Below are 18652 nucleotides of genomic sequence, written 5' to 3'. Positions count from 1 at the left end.
TTGAAACGCGAAGTGAGAAAGCTGCCCTCTTGTAAATGGGAGCAGAGAACACAAGGTGACCGCATGATGGCACCATTTCCTAGGCAGAGAAACGAGGCCGTGCTCATCCCTCCTTCGGAAGGGAGCATTTTTCATGTTCTCCATGAAAACTGTTTCAGCCACGCTCGTTTGTTCCCAGAGAGCTCAGGCACGATCCTGCCAAACCCCAGCACGGCCCAACTGTTTTAACTGGCTACAAGTTTAAGGCAGTTTGGCTCCTTCCAAAAATCTGGGGGCATCTATTGCTAGTTTTCCTTCCCAGTGGAGATGCTGTTACTCAGGGGGCGTGCTGCACCAGAGGACGTGCAGCAAGGAAGCCACTGAACAAGGCAAGAGGTGAGATGGGCCAGCTGTAAGTTACGGTGTGAACCACTCAAGGGAAAGCACAGGGGTGGTGCTTCTTGGGTGGAAAAAACAAAGAAAACAACAAAAAAGGAACAAATGTTTTGGAAAATGTAGGCCAACAGTGATTTGTTTCATACTTCCACGGTCTTGATCAAAAGCTTATGCCTTCACCTGCTTTAAGGGCTTAAAAAAGAAGTCTTACTAGTGTATTTCAGGATGAACAGCCATAATGAAAGTGAAGAGGGATAGCTTTTGGTCATCTTGCTGTTGTGAGCTCCACCAACTTACATCCTCGCCCAGGAGCATTGTTTAGGGAGAAGAGGCTGGAGTTGGAGGTGGGAGCTCAGTCTGGAGGAGGAATGAATTAGAAGGATAATAGGTGCAAATATATTAAAACATGTCTCCAAAAGAGACAATTGCTATTCCATGAACTCTTTCACGCTTGCCCTGTATTGTTAGGTTTTTTTCCCCCAGGCAGAAAAGACAAGGAGGAAAAGCTTATCAGTTTGAGTGTGGTTAAATACAGTAAGCCTGAAAGCCTGTGGGCTTTAGTTAAAAGGAAAATATAGATTAAAACCTCTTAAGATAATTACCTGTTTAGAAGGTTTCTATTCAAGCTAGAATCCTCTGCAGGGAGTGTTTGTAGCAGTCTATTAGGAAAAGGGTGCAGCCAGAAATGGTTGACTTTCGTGGGAGAGCTGCTGCCTGTAGCAGGGCACTGCTTATACCCTCCCTGTTTCCAGAGAAAGGCCTTTCAATGTAGGAAATTTCATTAGGGACACAGAACTTCTGGTTGATGAGGGAAACAAGGAATGCCAGTTCTCAGGGCTGGGAAAAGGATTCTTTCATCTCTTCTCACCCCTGAGTAGAGGAAAGTTATCACATGAAAATGCTGAGTTTTATTTGGTTATTTTTCCCATATAACAATTACCCTTTCACTAACAGATTAAAAAGATAACTAGCACAACTGGGAGCTTTGGTGACTATTTCATCTTAGAAATATTGCAAGACATATTCACACTGTTTTGGACTGTGGGTTCTTTATTTTTAGTTTATGGGATGAATGTTCAGGCCTGCTTCTAATTCAGATTTTAGTATCAGTGAGAATCAGCACATGCTCATGTTGATGATGCTGAAGGCCACAGGGAAAATGTCTGTCCTCAGTGAGACCTCTGCAATCCCTAGGAGCAGATTTATTTCCAAAATCACCTCCTTAGCTTTGATAGGAAGAGAAAGGTATGGCAAAATGCCTTAAACTAATAAATGAAGGCAATAAACAAGAACACAGCATTCATGGGTGGCTTGATATCATCAGATGGTTCTGTAGCATTAAATGTACATTGTCAGTTCCAATGATTATTCTTCTTCCCCTACAGGGAAAAGGCCCTGGAATTGCATGTATACACAAGCATACAGACACTAACAGGTGATACTAATACTGAGCACAAGAGTTATTTCTCCCATCTGCCTTCAGGCACATTCTACCCTCTACTCAGCCAAAAAATTAGAGATAGCATCTGGGAGTGTAACTTTTGAATACAGGGAGTATGTCCTGCTTTGAAACACCGCACAGGATTAGAGCACAAGGTATTTTTGTTAAAGGTGACATGGTTGCACGCATGGGCACGATGCTGTGAGGAGAAGTCCCTTGCTCTGCTTCTATTTCCTCTATCATACACCTTTTCACACCAAAATTGCTACTTTGTGGGGTTTTTTATCCGTGTAGCATCCATAAATTACACGTTATCGCTCCTATCATCTCGTTATAAAGAGCCTTTCAAGATTTTTAATAGATGCACAATATTGCCACACTTACATTTTCACTGGTTAAGAACTCAAAAATAGCTGTTGTGAGATTACTCTTAATTTATACTACTTCTCTCTGGTGGGCTCTCAAGAAGCAGCATTTCACCACATGTCACAGATTGATACAGAGTATATATTGTGCATCCCAGCCGGGCAGAGATCCTTTCAGTGTTTAATACAACAAAGCTGGGACAAGTAGGGGCTCTAGGATTTGTTTACCTTTTCTTTTCTTTTTGTTTTCCTTTTCTTTTCCTCTTTTCTTTTCTTTCCTTTCATCAAGAGGTATTTGTGTTGACAGATTAACTAGGGATCTTGAATTTTCTGTTTATTACAGTTCCTTAGCCTGGAGAAGAGGAGACTCAGGGGTGACCTTACTGCTGTCTACAACTACCTGAAGGGGGGTTGTAGACAGGCAGAGGTTGGTCTCTTCTCCCAGGCAGCCAGCACCAGAACAAGAGGACACAGTCCCAGGCTGCACCAGGGGAGGTTCAGGCTGGAGGTCAGGAGGAAGTTTTACACAGAGAGAGTGATTGCCCATTGGAATGGGCTGCCTGGGGAGGTGGTGGAATCACCATCACTGGAGGTGTTCAGGAGGAGACTTGACAGGGTGCTTGGTTGCATGGGTTAGTTGGGTGGTGTTGGATGATAGGTTGGACGCAATGATCTTGAAGGTCTCTTCCAACCTGGTTTATTCTTTTCTATTCTCTTCTGTTACAGATTACAGTTCCAGATATACAAGACTAGATCTCACGTTATTTTAGCCTTGTAAATTATTCCATGGACAACAAAAAAAGGGTCAGAGAAAACTTAAATGAAAAGATGGTGCAATCACATTCCCTCTAGAAATGATAATAATTGGCATCCTCAGGAATCCAAACACAAAGTGCCAGGCAGAACATGTCGCTGTGGTCCACCATGCGTCAGGCTGTAAGGCAAATACCCTGATGCAAATGAAGGGGTTTAGTGGCACTCTGATGGCTTACAGCTGAACTTCAGTTGATCCATGGGGTAGATCAAACACCACATTTTTTGGGGAAATGCAATTAATTTCCCTCACAACATGCCCTAGCACACCTCATAAACATTAGCAGGTGGCATTAAACAGTACCCGGGTTTTATGTCTCAGGGTCTCTCCCAGTAGCATGTTATGGTTTTGCTTCAGAAGTGTTCTGAAAAAAGAACTCTCTTTGTTCAGCTGAGAACAATACAAGGATTGTTTTTTCTCTCATTTGAATACTGCCCTGGCTATAGCTTGCTCTGAAGTTGTTGAGTGGGACCCCAATGCAAAGATTACATGGCTACTCTACCACAGGTAAACAACAGAGAAGAGGAGAAAGTGACTATGGAAGCTTGGATGAAAGGGACAGAAAGATACAGTGCTAGACAGATTACAGTGCTGACAAGGAACAGAAGGTAGCAGGCTAGATGCAAGTCAAAGATTAGGTAGGTTGAAGAGGACACTTAAAGAAAAAAAAGCCCAAAACACTAAGGGTATAAAGACAAATACTGTAATAAAAAATTGTGTAAACACATCAGACAAAGAAAGCTTGCAAGGCAGTGACCACTACCTAGGAAGTGATGTAGATTACGTGGATTGATAAAGTAGGCTAGTAGTAAACTTCAGGGAGTTAACTAAACTACTGATCTATGAAAGCAGTAAAGCTAAGAGGTTGCAGAAATTCCACAGTGGAACTGACATTAGTGCCATGGTTCAGAATAAAATAGAATAGAATAAACCAGGTTGGAAGAGACCTTCAAGATCATCGCGTCCAACCTATCATCCAACACCACCTAATCAACTAACCCATGCAACCAAGCATCCTGTCAAGTCTCCTCCTGAACACCTCCAGTGATGGCGATTCCACCACCTCCCCAGGCAGCCCATTCCAGTGGGCAATCACTCTCTCTGTGTAAAACTTCCTCCTGACCTCCAGCCTAAACCTCCCCTGGCGCAGCCTGAGACTGTGTCCTCTTGTTCTGGTGCTGGCTGCCTGGGAGAAGAGACCAACCTCTGCCTGTCTACAACCCCCCTTCAGGTAGTTGTAGACAGCAATAAGGTCACCCCTGAGTCTGCTCTTCTCCAGGCTAAGCAGCCCCAGCTCCCTCAGCCTCTCCTCATAGGGCTTGTGTTCCAAGCCCCTCACCAACTTTGTTGCCCTTCTCTGGACTCGTTCCAGCAAGTCAACCTCCTTCCTAAACTGAGGGGCCCAGAACTGGACACAGGACTCGAGGTGTGGCCTAACCAGTGCAGTGTACAGGGGCAGAACGACCTCCCTGTTCCTGCTGGCCACACTGTTCCTGATGCAGGCCAGGATGCCATTGGCCCTCCTGGCCGCCTGAGCACACTGCAGGCTCATGTTCATGTTCAGCCTACCATCAACCAGCACCCCCAGGTCCTGGTTAATTCTATTCTATTCTAATCTATTCTAAGGATGTGGCATTTTCAGAATGCAGATAATGGAAGAAGGTAAGCTAGCTCAAGGGGTAGAAGAGGAAATCATTGTTCTGGAGACTGACATTGAAAAAATGCAACTTCATACAAAAGCAATGAAACAAAAGAATCCAGAACAACTAAAGAGTACTAGAAGATCTTAATATGTGATAGATAGGTGTACAGTATTCATCAGTCACTCATAAATGAGTGAAGCAGTTGAAACACTCATTCAATGTATAAAGGAAGGGTTTACTAGAAGAATTATGACCTGAAGAATGGCAATAAAGATCTGTGTGGGGATAACTCTGATGACATGAGGTAAACTCAGAAACAGACTACAGATATCTTACATCTCAGTGGCTGCAGCATGACTTACAAACAGAAATATCACAGAATTATCACCTTAAGACAGCTCAAAATCTTAAGACAAGAAGCTACTGAAATGTAAAGAGCACTAAAACTTTTTATCCTTTTTCCTGGTGCTTAGAAAGAAGAGAGACTCTGGGGATATATCTTCGACTCTCCCCTGAAATCATGAAAGCCAGAAAGTTGCCATGGCCATTTTAAACCAATGCTGAAATGATGCATGCTGAGAGCTCTCTAAATGTTCATTTAAGAATAGCTCAAGAACTGACAACCTAGCATCATGCCAATATCAGAAGGCCATCAAGGAAGAGAATCACCATTTAGGATAATTAGGCAAAGTTTCAAATGTGTTATAAATGTAAGTGATTTATGCATCAATGAAACTTAGGCTCCAGCATCACAGTTGCTTCTGAAAACATACTTGCTGACTTCAAAACTGAAGCACCATATGCTGTTAGACATTCCTCAGGAGAAGAAAAGCCCGAGAGAGCAACCTGACAAAACTCACTTAGTGTGCTGATTAGGAATATAGAGACCAGTTCCTATCAGTGGTACGATATTTTACACTGCCAAACCTTCAGTGTAAGCTGATGGCTTTTTCAGCAGAGGTGGGGTGAGGTCAGTTTACAGTTTCACATACCTGTACTTTCTTCTGTCCCAATACAATTCATAGTTTCATAGTTTCATTCAGGGTTGGAAGGGACCACAGGGATCATCTAGTTCCAGCCCCCCTGCCATGGGCAGGGACACCCTACACTAGATCAGGCTGGCCAGAGCCTCATCCAGCCTGGGCTTAAACACCTCCAGGGACGGGGCCTCGACCACCTCCCTGGACAACACATTCCAGGGTTTCACCACTCTCATGGTGAAGAACCTCCTCCTCACATCTAGCCTGAATCTCCCCACCTCCAGCTTCATTCCATTCCCCCTAGTCCTATCACTACCTGAGATCCTGAGAAGTCCTTCCCCAGCCTTCCTGTAGGCCCCCTTCAGATACTGGAAGGCCACAATTAGGTCACCTTGGAGCCTTCTCTTCTGCAGACTGAACAGCCCCAACTCCTTCAGTCTGTCCTTATTGCAGAGGTGCTCCAGCCCTCTGATCATCCTTGTGGCCCTTCTCTGGACATGTTCCAGCACCTCCACATCCCTCTTGTAATAGGGGCTCCAGAACTGGACACAGTACTCCAGGTGGGGTCTCACCAGGGCTGAGTAGAGGGGGAGGATCACCTCCCTCGACCTGCTGGCCACACTTCTCCTGATGCAGCCCAGGATCTGATTGGCTTTGTGGGCTGCAAGTGCACATTGAGAGCTCATGTTGAGCTTTTTGTCCACCAGCACCCCCAAGTCTCTCTCCTCAGGGCTACTTTCCAGCCAGTCACTGCCCAGCCTTTATTTGTGCCTGGGATTGCCTTGACCCAGATGCAGGACCCTGCACTTGCTCTTATTGAACTTCATGAGGTTGGCTTGTGCCCACCTCTCCAGCCTGTCAAGGTCCCTCTGGATGGCCTCCCTTCCCTCCAGTGTGTCTGCTGCACCACACAGCTTGGTGTCATCAGCAAACTTGCTGAGGGTGCACTCAATGCCACTGTCCATGGCACCCACAAAGATGTTGAATAAGACAGGTCCCAGGACTGATCCCTGAGGGACTCCACTTGCCCCTGGCCTCCACTGGGACATGGAGCCATTGACAGCCACTCTTTGGGTGCGGCCATCAAGCCAGTTCCTCATCCATCCAGTGGTCCACCCATCAAACCCATGTGTCACCAGTTTGTAGACCAGGATGTGGTGCGGGACAGTGTCGAAGGCTTTGCCCAGGTCCAGGTAAACGACATCAGTTGCTCGCCCCTCATCTATTAGTTTTGTCACCTGCTCATAGAAGGCCACCAGGTTGGTCAGGCAGGATTTGCCCTTGGCAAAGCCATGCTGACTGTTCCCAATCACCTCTTCACTATTCTTTTGAGCGAGTAGTGACTCCAGGAGGATCTGCTCCATGATCTTTCCAGGCACAGAGGTGAGCAACATATATTTGTTTCTATGAGAAGACATGTCATTGCTGGCTGGCATTTCTTTCATAATCTTACAAATAGAAATGGAAATCTAGAGGACACGGAAACCACTTCAGACTCTTAAAAAAGATGAGGATTTATAAACCAAATTTCAAGTGTTCTGCAAGACAGAAGTATAATTAAATCTTGTGGCATCAGACTTGCAGAGCTACGGATGTCCTTGCATTCAGTGTAGCTTGCTACAGAAAAGCTCTGTATCATTATGTATCATTTGGTGCCCTCAACATAAGGAGGACATGGACCTGATGGAGTGGGTCCATAGAAGTGCCAAGAAAATCATCATGGGGCTGGAACACCACTCCTACAAGGCCAGGATGAGGGAGCTGGGGTTGTTCAGCCTGGAGAAGGAGAAAGGCTCCAGAGATATCTAATAACAGTCTTCCAGTTCCTGAAGGGGGCCTACAAGAAGGCTAGAAAGGGACTGTTTACAAAGGCCTGTAGTAATAGGACGAGGGGCAATGGTTTTAAATTAGAGAAAACTACATTTAGGTTGGATGTTAGGAACAAGTTCTTTACTATGAGGATAGTGGAACACTGGAACAGATTGTCCAGGGAGGTGGTTGAGGCCCTATCCTTGGAGCTATTCAAGGTCAGGCTTGACAGGGCTCTGAGAAATCTGATCAAATGGAGGATGCCCCTACTCACTGCAGGGGGAGTGGACTAGATGACCTTTGGAGGTCCCTTCCAGCCCAAACCATTCTATGATTATTATTACTCCATCATCTAAAATAGATACTTTTACATGCAAAATTTCTTAGGTCACCAAAACCAACCTTAAAATATTCAGCATTAGCTAACACATGCCATACACAGATGAGCAAATATACAGGTGAAATGACTATTGACATGCTGCCTGCCTCTGAAGACAAGGCAGGTGGTAGAATCAGAACCCTTCTCCCCTCTCAGAGTGGAAATCATTCAAAATCTCCAGAGCAGTTTCTAAGGAATCATAGCCACAAATTTCCAGAGGCAGAGGGAAGAGCATAAAGGCATGTAACCATTCTCTTCCTGCCACAGAACCTCAGAGAGAAGCACAGGAAGCCTAAACCATAAAGATGAGGCCAAACCATCTTTAGATCCATCTAGCCCCTGTATTAGCCCCAGGCAAATCAAACTTGTTGATTCATGGGAAAGGAATAGTGGATCCCTCTAACTGTTCAAGAAAATGAAAATCCAGAGTTGCCACATCCATTCCAAATGCTCTGTGGAGTTCAAAAACTTCTGTGCCTTTCCCCATTATGCTGGAAGACTTTCAGACTACAAAGATCAGACCTTAAGAGGAAACCCAAACAGACTGCCTCCACATTCCCATCCTGTGAAAGCTACAAAATGATGGAATTGGACCAAGTGAGCCACCTTGTTTGAGCACACATGGACCAAGTGTTCAGATATGGGCCATCACCAACAGCATTTATAAAGTGCATCCTATTTAATGCATAAAACATCCCTTGTCCCTTGATGAAATATAACTTTAGAAAGTCCTCCCCCACCTCAACAACTTGCCAGTTATTATGCCATGGATTTTTCAAGGATTATCCATGCCTCACTTTCCTCCTCAGCTTTCACTCCCTGCCAGAATTTCAGTTCTCTGCAAGAATTTCATGTTCTCTAAAATAAAAAGTACTGCTTTAGCAATTCTTCCAACGATTGTCCAACCTGCCCCTCAGTCCCCTGGAAACTCCTTCCAAAGCTGTTGCTTTTCCCTTGTCTGGAACGAATTCCTTCACAGATGGACCATCCAATGTCTAAGAATAACTTTGTAAACTACCAATAGAGACAAAGAGATTCAGTTGTACCGTTCCCATGGGATTCCTGTGAGTTTGGACACATCTGTTAGGATATATACATCAGAAGTTGAATGAAGTTTTTGTCCTGATCGTATCGCTGAGAACTCATGAAAGTTTCTGCCAAAAGTATCTTCTCTCTTGGTACTTGCAAGACATATATAGTTATAGATGCTTTCTGGATGGCTCCTGAAGTAAGTGGCCTATATAAACCAAATCAGTTTGACCACAGCCAAGTTCTGACGCCTTTCCTCTTAGCAAAATCTTTAGAAGTTTTACCTGAGGCAGTTTATCCTTCAAACTAGGACCCTACTGACTATGCATTCTCTACCCACGAGCAAGAAAGCATGTGGAAAACAGCAAACAGTACCAATCTCACAAGCTTTCCTTTCCTCCTTCATAACTTTTGCAGAACCTGTGCCTCCATGCTTGTCCTTGTAGCTTTTTACACCAACAACTTTCTTCTGGGTATGCACCTACATCTGTTTGTGACAGCTGAGTAGCTAGAGGTGTAACTCATTTGGAGCTCTATCAGATCATTCCATGACTTAATTCCAAATTAATTCAACGTGGTGCTTGTTATCTGCCAAGCCCTACGTGAAAAGTTATCTCAGGAAGCACCTCTTTCTCTCACTTGTTTCTCCAATTGCACTGCATGAAACTATGTGAACACAGATAGCAGTTCCCAAGACTGGAAGAGATGGGAACTGGGCTTTGCTTCAAGCAGTCACCTGCACTGGAAATAGAATAGAATAGAATAGAATAGAATAGAATAGAATAGAATAGAATAGAATAGAATAGAATAGAATAGAATAGAATAGAATAGACCAGTTTGGAAGAGACCTTCAATATCATCACGTCCAACCTATCATCCAACACCACCTAATCAACTAACCCATGCAACCAAGCACCCTGTCAAGTCTCCTCCTGAACACCTCCAGGGATGGTGACTCCACCACCTCCCCAGGCAGCCCATTCCAGTGGGCAATCACTCTCTCTGTGTAAAACTTCCTCCTGACCTCCAGCCTGAACTTCCCCTGGTGCAGCCTGAGACTGTGTCCTCTTGTTCTGGTGCTGGCAGCCTGGGAGAAGAGACCAACCTCTGCCTGTCTACAACCCCCCTTCAGGTAGTTGTAGACAGCAATAAGGTCACCCCTGAGTCTCCTCTTCTCCAGGCTAAACAGCCCCAGCTCCCTCAGCCTCTCCTCACAGGGCTGTGTTCCAAGCCCCTCACCAACTTTGTTGCCCTTCTCTGGACTCGTTCCAGCAAGTCAACCTCCTTCCTAAACTGAGGGGCCCAGAACTGGACACAGGACTCGAGGTGTGGCCTAACCAGTGCAGTGTACAGGGGCAGAATGACCTCCCTGCTCCTGCTGGCCACACTGTTCATAATGCAGGCCAGGATGCCATTGGCCCTCCTGGCCGCCTGGGCACACTGCAGGCTCATGTTCATCCTACCATCAACCAGCACCCCCAGGTCCCTCTCTGCCTGGCTGCTCTCCAGCCACTCTGACCCCAGCCTGTAGCACTGCATGGGGTTGTTGTGGCCAATGTGCAGATGTGTTAAATCTCCTGCCCTTGGACTCTGCCCATCTGCCCAGCCTGTCGAGGTCTCTCTGCAAAGCCTCTCTACCCTCTAGCAGATCAACTCCTGTCCCCAGCTTGGTGTCATCAGCAAATTTACTGATGATAGACTCAATGCCCTCATCCAGATCATCAATAAAGATGTTAAAGAGGATGGGGCCCAGCACTGATCCCATGTTCAAATCCAGAAATCTAGGACCCAGTCCCACAAGGATCAGAAGAAATGCAGATCCATGGGGAATAAGTGGCACCAGAAGCAGCACATGGAATATATTACACTATAGAATGAAGCACTAAATTAAATTGTGCATCACATATACCTTCACTCAGATTTCTTTGCTGAGTACTCATTTCTGTAAGAATGGCATTCAGGCTGCTGCTTAAGCTTTCTTTACCTCTGCCTTTCACAGCTGAGGAGCAGATGGATATCACAGAGGTGGCTGGTTTGTTTTTTTCCTATGCTTGGAAAAAGCACCCTGATATTTTCAAGTAGATTGGCTTCTGAAGATTTCTCATAATAAATATGTGGTGGTGTTTTCTGCCAAGCACTAGTGACTGTGCATGCAAAATGGTCAGTGAAGATTTCACACTGATTTGAATAAGTGGCCCATAAAATCCCAGTCTTTTTTCCCCCACATACAAGAATTGATATAATCTCATTCTGTGACTGGGTGACCCGCCTGGTAGGTGATGGGAAGGCTGTGGATGTGGTCTACCCAGACTTCAGCAAAGCCTTTGCCACAGTCTCCCACAGCAGCCCCCTGAAAAAGCTGTCAGCCCATGGCTTGGACAGGTGCACCTTTCACTGGGTTAAAAGGTGGCTGGATGACTGGGCACAGAGAGTGGTTGTGAATGGTGCCGCGTCCAGTTGGTGTCCAGTGACCCAGGGATCAGTACTGGGCCCAGTTCTATTCAACATCTTTACTGATGACCTGGATGAGGGGACTGAGTCAACTGTTAGTAAATTTGTGGAGGACACCAAGTTGGGAGGGAGTGGATCTCCTGGACGGTAGGGGACTGCTGCAGAGGGACCTGGACACCAAGCTGGGAGAGAGTGTGGATCTCCTGGAGGGTAGGGGAAATGCTGCAAAGGGACCTGGACAGGCTGGGCCAATGGGCTGAGGCCAGTGGTATGAGATTCAACAAGGCCAAGTGCAGAGTCCTACACTTTGGCCACAATAAACCCATGCAGAGTTATTGACTGGAGGATGAGTGGCTGAAGAGCAGCCTGGCTGAGAGGGACCTGGGAGTGCTGGTTGACAGCTGGCTGAACATGAGCCAGCAGTGTGCCCAGGTGGCATGGAAGACCAATGGCAACCTGGCCTGTATCAGGAATAGTGTGGCCAGCAGGACTAGGGATATAATTCTGCCCCTGTACTCAGCACTGGTGAAGCTTCACCTCGAGTACCATGTGCAGTTCTCGCCCCCTCATTCAGAAGAGATATTGTGGTGCTGGTGCACGTCCAGAGGAGAGATGAGACTGGTGAGTGGGCTGGAGAGAAAGTAGTATGAGAAAAGGCTGAGGGAGCTGGAGGTGTTCAGCCTGGAGAAGAGGAGACCTCATCACTCTCTAAAACTCCCCAAAAGGAAGTTGTAGTCTGGCGGCTGTCAGGCTCTTCTCCCAGGCAACTAGTGACAGGACAAGAGGGCATGGTATGAAGCTGCACCAGGGGAAGTTCAGGTTAGATATCAGGAAGCATTTCCTCACAGGAAGACTGATTGGGCACTGGAATGGACTGCCCAGGGAGGTGATGGAGTTGCCATCACTGGGGATCTTTAAGAAAAGATTGATGTGGCACTTGGTGGCATGGTTTAGCTGATGGTGTGCTGTTAGGTCATAGGCTTGACTTGATCTCAGAGGTCTTTTACAGCCTCAATAATTCTGTGATGATACACTCTACCACACTCACTCTTTCTGGTTTTTTTTTATGATGTTTTCAACAAAAAATCCTCTCAAATTTTCTGTCTAATCCTAATTTTTTAGTATTGTTAAATTATTTACTATCCACTAGAAAACTCCTCATAAGGATGAAAGAATGCCCTTTGAAAATTAAGTGTAATCTGCCCTGTTCTTGGGGCAGAGGTAGTATGGTAGTTTGGGCAAGGGAGGAGAAGCAATGTTGTAGTGTCTAGAAGTTAGAGAGAAGGACAGGAGGTGCTGCTGGCCCAAAGAAATAAAGCACCACCACAGGTCCAAAAGTTGTGAGGAAGAAAGATGTCACAATGTAGCTCTGGGGGGAAGAGAGGACAAAAAGAGGGACTGTAGGGTGAGGGGAAAGAATAGTGAAAAAAGCAGGGAAAGGAAGAGGTAAAGACAAGGAGTTTGTAATGACAGAGAAGCCTGGTTTTAAATGTTGGGAGCCACAAATATTAATCTCTTGTATTCCAGCACTAAGGATTGAGACAGTATATAAAAAAGCCCCCAACCAATAACCACATAACAGAATCACAGAATTGTCAGGGTTGGAAGGGACCTCAAAGATCATCCAGTTCCAACCCCCCTAACATGGGCAGAGACACCTCACACTAAATGAGGTTGCCCAGAACTGGAAGCAGTAACAAATAACAGGAGATAACTACAGGAAACATGGCACTTGAAGCCATGGTTTAGTTAGTCACGAGGTGTTGGGTGACAGGTTGGACTTGATGATCTCTGAGGTCTTTTCCAACCTTATTGATTCTATGAAATACACAGCAAATATTCCTGTGCCTCATTTTTAGTTCGTGTGAGAAATTGGCATTGCCAAAACATTAATCATCTGCATGCCACCCTGAACAAACCCAGGCTGACAAATGTTATAACTCAACATAAAGAATGAGGATTTTTCTATAGGTTTCAAAGCACGTGGGATCATCTAACAGAGATGAACACCACAAGATGTCTTACTATTTCTTGACTTTTTTAATGAGTCTAACTGTATTTCACGAACTAAATTTCAACAGGTTTTGAGGTAGGACAATATTAATGTTAAAATTATTATTAAGCTTCTTTTCTGGGGAAAAAACCCATACCAAAACCAACAACAACAAAAACAACCTCCACAAGACAAAACCCCAACCTCCACAAGACAAAACCCCAACCTCCACAAGACAAAACCCCAACCTCCACAAGACAAAACCCCAAACAACTTCAGTGTGAACAGAGAAATCTAACCTGGGTTTGCAGTTTATTCATATTGATATTGAGAATTTAGCAAGAATGGAAGGTGATTTGGGGACACTGAAAACTTTGGGGTCTAAAAGACTCTCTGCTGACCTCTGCCAATATTCCTCACCCCAGAACTTGGCCACCTCAGAAAGCAAAAGCAGGAGTTCATTCTCCAGGATCCTTACAATCCCTGCTGGCCTCTGTCCTAAGGTTGCTTTCATGGGTTTCCATTTGTACTGTCAAAAAACATCAGTGTGAGGTTTCAAATCCCATTTACTGATGAAGTCTTTCATCTTTGTGAATGGGATAAAGAGATCCTTTGTTTGAAAATAAGGATTATTTTTTGTCTTGTTGCTCTGCTCATTTTTTTTCCTTTTGCATCTTTTCACAAGCTTTTTGTTTTCAGAAAACACTGCAAGACAAAACTGTACCCCAGTTTTAACAAAGAGTCTGACATTTCCAATTTGAAGAGAATACTTGTATATACTAAATTGCACGCTGCCTGCTGTGCAGTTGTTTCACATCTTTCTTCTCCTCAAATTGCCAGGTGAGATTCAGCAAAGTCTTCCCAATGTTTACCAGCGCTGTTAAAATCAAGATCTCTCGAAGAAGCTCATAATGAATCAAGTCAGAAGCCAACAGGAATGAACTGCAGCTAAAGTGATTTTGAGAGTGATGATCCCTATATAACCCATTGCTTACAACTTTGGCCCCCAGGCAGGATTTTTAAATTAAAATAAGAAAAAGCATATACACACTTTCTAATCTGATGTTTTTTTCTTCCAACTGCCTCACGCCCTGATTTACGTTTGGGTTTTTTATAGGCCTTTGCAAAGCGTGGCTGGCTTTGAGTTCTTGAAACCTGGCGTCATCATCGTTCTTTCGCCCTTCACCTCCCCCCCCTCCCCCCCTTTTAAGTTTTACAGCAACCTTAAACTGCCACAGAAAAGAAACTATGTATTCTAAAACTAGTGAGTGATCAGGCTCATATCACTCCGCACAGCCTTGCCCAAGAGTTTTCCAGGCGGGGACCACCGTGAAATGACAACGCTTTAAAGAGGTGACAGGGTAAATTCTGACAGGGTAAATTCTGACTTCCCCAAATCCACTTTTAATCATTCCCTCCCTTAGTTTTGTATATTTTGGCAAAGTGGAAAAGAACATTTGTTTTTTTAAAGGCCAGTTAACCCATGCTGAGTAATCTGAAAGTAAATGCACTCAAAACAAGGGCCTGATGTATGAAAGGAGAGAAGGTTAGCACTCCCCTTGATAAGGATGGAAGAGGTGTTGTCCAGGGAGGTGGTCGAGGCCCCATCCCTGGAGGTGTTTAAGCCCAGGCTGGATGAGGCTCTGGGCAGCCTGATCTAGTGTGGGGTGTCCCTGCCCATGGCAGGGGGGTTGGAACTAGATGATCCTTGTGGTCTCTTCCAACCCTGAATGATACTATGATACTATGACACTAGTACAACCACCCAGGTCTACGATTTGCCAAGGTCTCACAGACTGAGCCTCTCTACAAAATATTCTCCCCTTTCTTTGTGGAAATCTGTCACAGTCCTGAGGGTCAGAGCCAGACACTTGTTTTCTTCCATGATAATAGAGCCTAGGCTGAAAATCCCCAGTCCTAGATATGCTTGGGTAACAAGAAGCATGAGAAGCATGTGACTACCTGGAGAAGAATAATTACAGCTCTAGTTGGAAAGAGACATGCTTGAGGGGGTCTTCCCTTTTTAATTCCTATGAAGCAGCAACCTGACCCAACAACATGCTCTCAGCTTCCTCTGGCTGATTGCATTATCATGACATTAAAAGAAAACACTGTGTTTCAGTGGTAATTACCAAAGAAGGAAAAAGGTAAGCCCTGAGGAACTCCTGCTCGTGCCATTATGAAAAGAGCATCCAACTGGAAAACCTGGTCCACAATAAGGAGCGTGTTTTCAAGAACCCTGGTATAACCCAGCAGCATGTTGGTGTACTCACAATCAGATGACCCTGTGTGTGTGTGCAGGTTTGTTGGTGAATGTGGTGAGTGGATGAGGGCCGGGCCCAAAGACGGAACAGCTTCAAGGTTCAGGCAGGGAAGGCCCGGCTTGGCGCTGCATGCACCCGTCTGAGTAATCTCATTCTCCTCAGACGCCTTCTGGTTTTCAGCTGTCTTGGGTTTCTTCCTGAAAATAAACAAAGAGACCTTTGAAGGGACTGACTGCATATTTGGGAAAAAGCATTTTTAGAATCTGTTAAAGATAACTTTCTTCCTCCTCACCACCCCCCTCTCTCCTCTCTTTTCCCTTACAGGGAAAGCGACAGAGAAGACTTTCCTCCATGATTCTTGTTTGGAAATAAGCCGCTCCTTGTTTTGACTCTGATGCAATGGCCCTGAGACTGCGTACAGCAAATAGGCCAAGCATGAAGCTCCTCATTCTGCCCCTACTGATGACATATAAAATGAAACTCGTCCCAGCAGTTTAGACAGTTGGAGCTTCATTTGACAAATATTAACCACGGCTGTAGCATTCTGAATAGAGAGAGTTACACAGAAATGTAACAGAATTGTCTGAAAAGCAAACAAATATGCAAGTTTCCAGTTCAAAGCAAATCAGTGCAGAGACTTGTTTTATAAGGAAAAGCACTGAAGTAATTTTGAGTTACAGAGGTCATAGAAGTAAAGCATGAAGACCTGGATACTGAAACAAGAAGCTGTTAAGTACAGCACATGCAGGCTCTCAATGTATCCATCACTCCACCCAGGGTCTCTGAGCATTTTGACATACTAGGAATGAAACCTTGGAGGAATATTACGCAGGTGGTTAATCACCACTTTTGTTTCCCAAATGGAGAAACTAAGGCACAAAGAGAAGCAGCAGGCTTTGAATCGGGCAGTGAGTGCTCTGTGCAGGGAAGCAAGCACTCACATCTCACTGTTCCCTCTACATTTTAAAAGGGAAGGTGCTCCCTCCTCTGCTTCGGGAGGCAAGTAGCTGCCCAGCCAACTCTGACTCAGCACAAAGCCATGGTGCCCAGGTAAACATCCAGCATCTCCCACTGCTGGAGGGGATTGTGGCCATGCTTGTGAGAGTGCACCAGAAGCCAGGGATGCCAGACCCGGCCAAATTAAATGTGGTTATCTCCTGCTGGCACCTCAGGCGTGAGCAGTGGCCAGTCACCATGAGAGCATGCCTTTGTGGAGGCAGCACCTTGCACTGCCAGGCGACCATGGTTTCAGAACAATGTCTCACCCAAGTGCAGGTAGTCCCAGAGAGTATGGAGTACCTGCTGGCACCAAGGCAGCCTTGCCCTGCATGTACCCAGACCCCATGCACATGGTCCTGACTCCCCCTTTCCTGGCAATGCCCCTCTCAACAGGTATAAGCTTTTCTCCTGAGAAGCCAAGGTAGAACCCTCTTTTTCCCCCCATAGAATCATAAAATGCATTGAGATGGAAGGGACACTTGAAGGTTATCTCATCCAATCCCACTGCAGTAAGTGGGGACTTCTTTAACTAGATCAGGTTGCTCAGGGCACTATCAAGTTTGATCTTGATTGTCTCCAGGGATGGGGCTTCCACCACATCTCCAGGCAACCTTTTTCACTGTGGAGACCTTCTTCCTAATGTCCAATCTAAATCTACCCTGCTCTAGTTTAAAACTGTTGTCCCTTGTCATATTGCTACATGTGCTTCTAAACAGTCTCTCCCCAGCTTTCTTGTAGGTCTCCTTCAGACATTGAAATGCTGCTGTAAACTCTCCCTGGAGCTGCCTTTTCTCCAGGCTGAACAACCCCAACGCTCACAGCATGTCATCTTGGTGGCCCTACTCTGGACCTACTCAAGCAGGTCCATGCTCTTCCTGTGTTAAAGACTTCAGAGCTGGAAAGAGAACTCCAGGTGAAATCCACCTCTCTGGACCTGCTGGCCATGCTCCTTTTGCTTCCGCCCAGGATGCAATTAGTCTTCTGGGCTCCGAGTGTACATTGCTGGCTCATGTCCAGTTTCTCATCCACCAGTACCCCAAGTCCTTTTCTACAGGGCTGCTCTTGATCTCATCATGCCCCAGTCTGCACTGGTATCGAGGGACCTGCTCTTCTGTAGTCCGCCTAGGACGGCATGCAGCTGACACACCCAAACAGGAGTTCTGAAGACTTGACTGGCCTCTTAGTTTTTAAACAACTCGCTCTTCCAGCAAGAAAATCCCCATTCGCACGGGGGTGCGAAGGACAAGAAGCAGCAGAACCCCTGGTCCCGGTTACATAAAGCCATTATATAAGAGCGGCACGCCCGGCCGGGGGCAGGGCCGAGACCCGACGCCATTTACCGGCTGCCGCCGTCGGGGGGCAGCAGCCGCCTGGACCCGGCGAGGTCCGACCTCAGCCGAGGGCCGACCTGCTGCCCACCGCACCCGGGTTAAGCTGCTTCCTAGGTCAAAACGTGAAAAATCCGGGAAAGGAGGGAATAAAAATTGTAATTCTAATAAAAATAAGTTCAACGGGGAAAAAAAAAAAGATGATAAATAAACCAAATCTTCCCACCCCTCCCTTCTACAAAGGATCCTTAGGATGTGTTGGAGCCGGTCAGCCACTTCCACCTGCCTTGGGCTAACAAACGTGCTCTGTCCCAGGTGAACCACTGCCGATGGAGGGTCACGCTGATATCCCTCAGGCAGATCTGATGTGTTTTGATTAACAGGGCTAAAAATCACCAGACCCGACGGGCAGATGGTACCCCACATATATAACCAACATCCTCAAAATACACTGCTCTAAAGTCTAATCTGATCTAAATCAATAGCAGTTGACTAAATGGACCTTACTTAAAGGTGCAGAGGTATAGTAGAGTGCTGAAGTAATTTAATCAATTTTAAAGGGAAGGAAAAATCAAACTAAAAGCCTTTATTTTCAGCTTGAAGAGTTAACAGAGCATCTCATCGCTCCAAGCTCCGGGCATCCTCCTGTCTGCTCCCTACTCTGTCATCAGGATCCATCTCAGGCTATGTAGATGAGAATGCAGACGACACAGAGCTTGTGCATGGGCACATACATATATACTCAGCACTGGTTAGACTACAACTTGAGTGCTGTGTCGAGT

At 45.7% G+C, this 18652-nt stretch overlaps 1 protein-coding gene and 1 non-coding gene across 2 annotated transcripts in view; one reads left to right on the top strand and one right to left on the bottom strand.

Annotated features, from left to right (window-relative positions):
- The window catches only part of ZBTB20 (zinc finger and BTB domain containing 20), a 58373-nt gene extending 42637 nt beyond the window's left edge, over positions 1 to 15736 (bottom strand). Inside the window, exon 1 of the mRNA XM_068160587.1 lies at positions 15553 to 15736. The gene's annotated coding sequence lies outside the window, so the exon portion shown is untranslated. The remainder of the gene's footprint in view (positions 1 to 15552) is intronic.
- On the top strand, positions 14804 to 14863 carry LOC137452343 (U6atac minor spliceosomal RNA). Its single transcript, XR_010990040.1, has one exon. It is a non-coding gene; the product is annotated as a U6atac minor spliceosomal RNA (small nuclear RNA).
- Positions 15737 to 18652: the final 2916 nt, after the last annotated feature.

The sequence above is a fragment of the Melanerpes formicivorus genome, unplaced genomic scaffold, assembly GCF_026170545.1.
Source record: "Melanerpes formicivorus ecotype bairdi unplaced genomic scaffold, bMelFor1.0.p_v2 SCAF_51, whole genome shotgun sequence".
Classification (NCBI taxonomy): domain Eukaryota; kingdom Metazoa; phylum Chordata; class Aves; order Piciformes; family Picidae; genus Melanerpes; species Melanerpes formicivorus.
The sequence above is the reverse complement of the archived record's forward strand: the minus strand, read 5'-3'. Positions and strand labels throughout refer to the sequence as shown.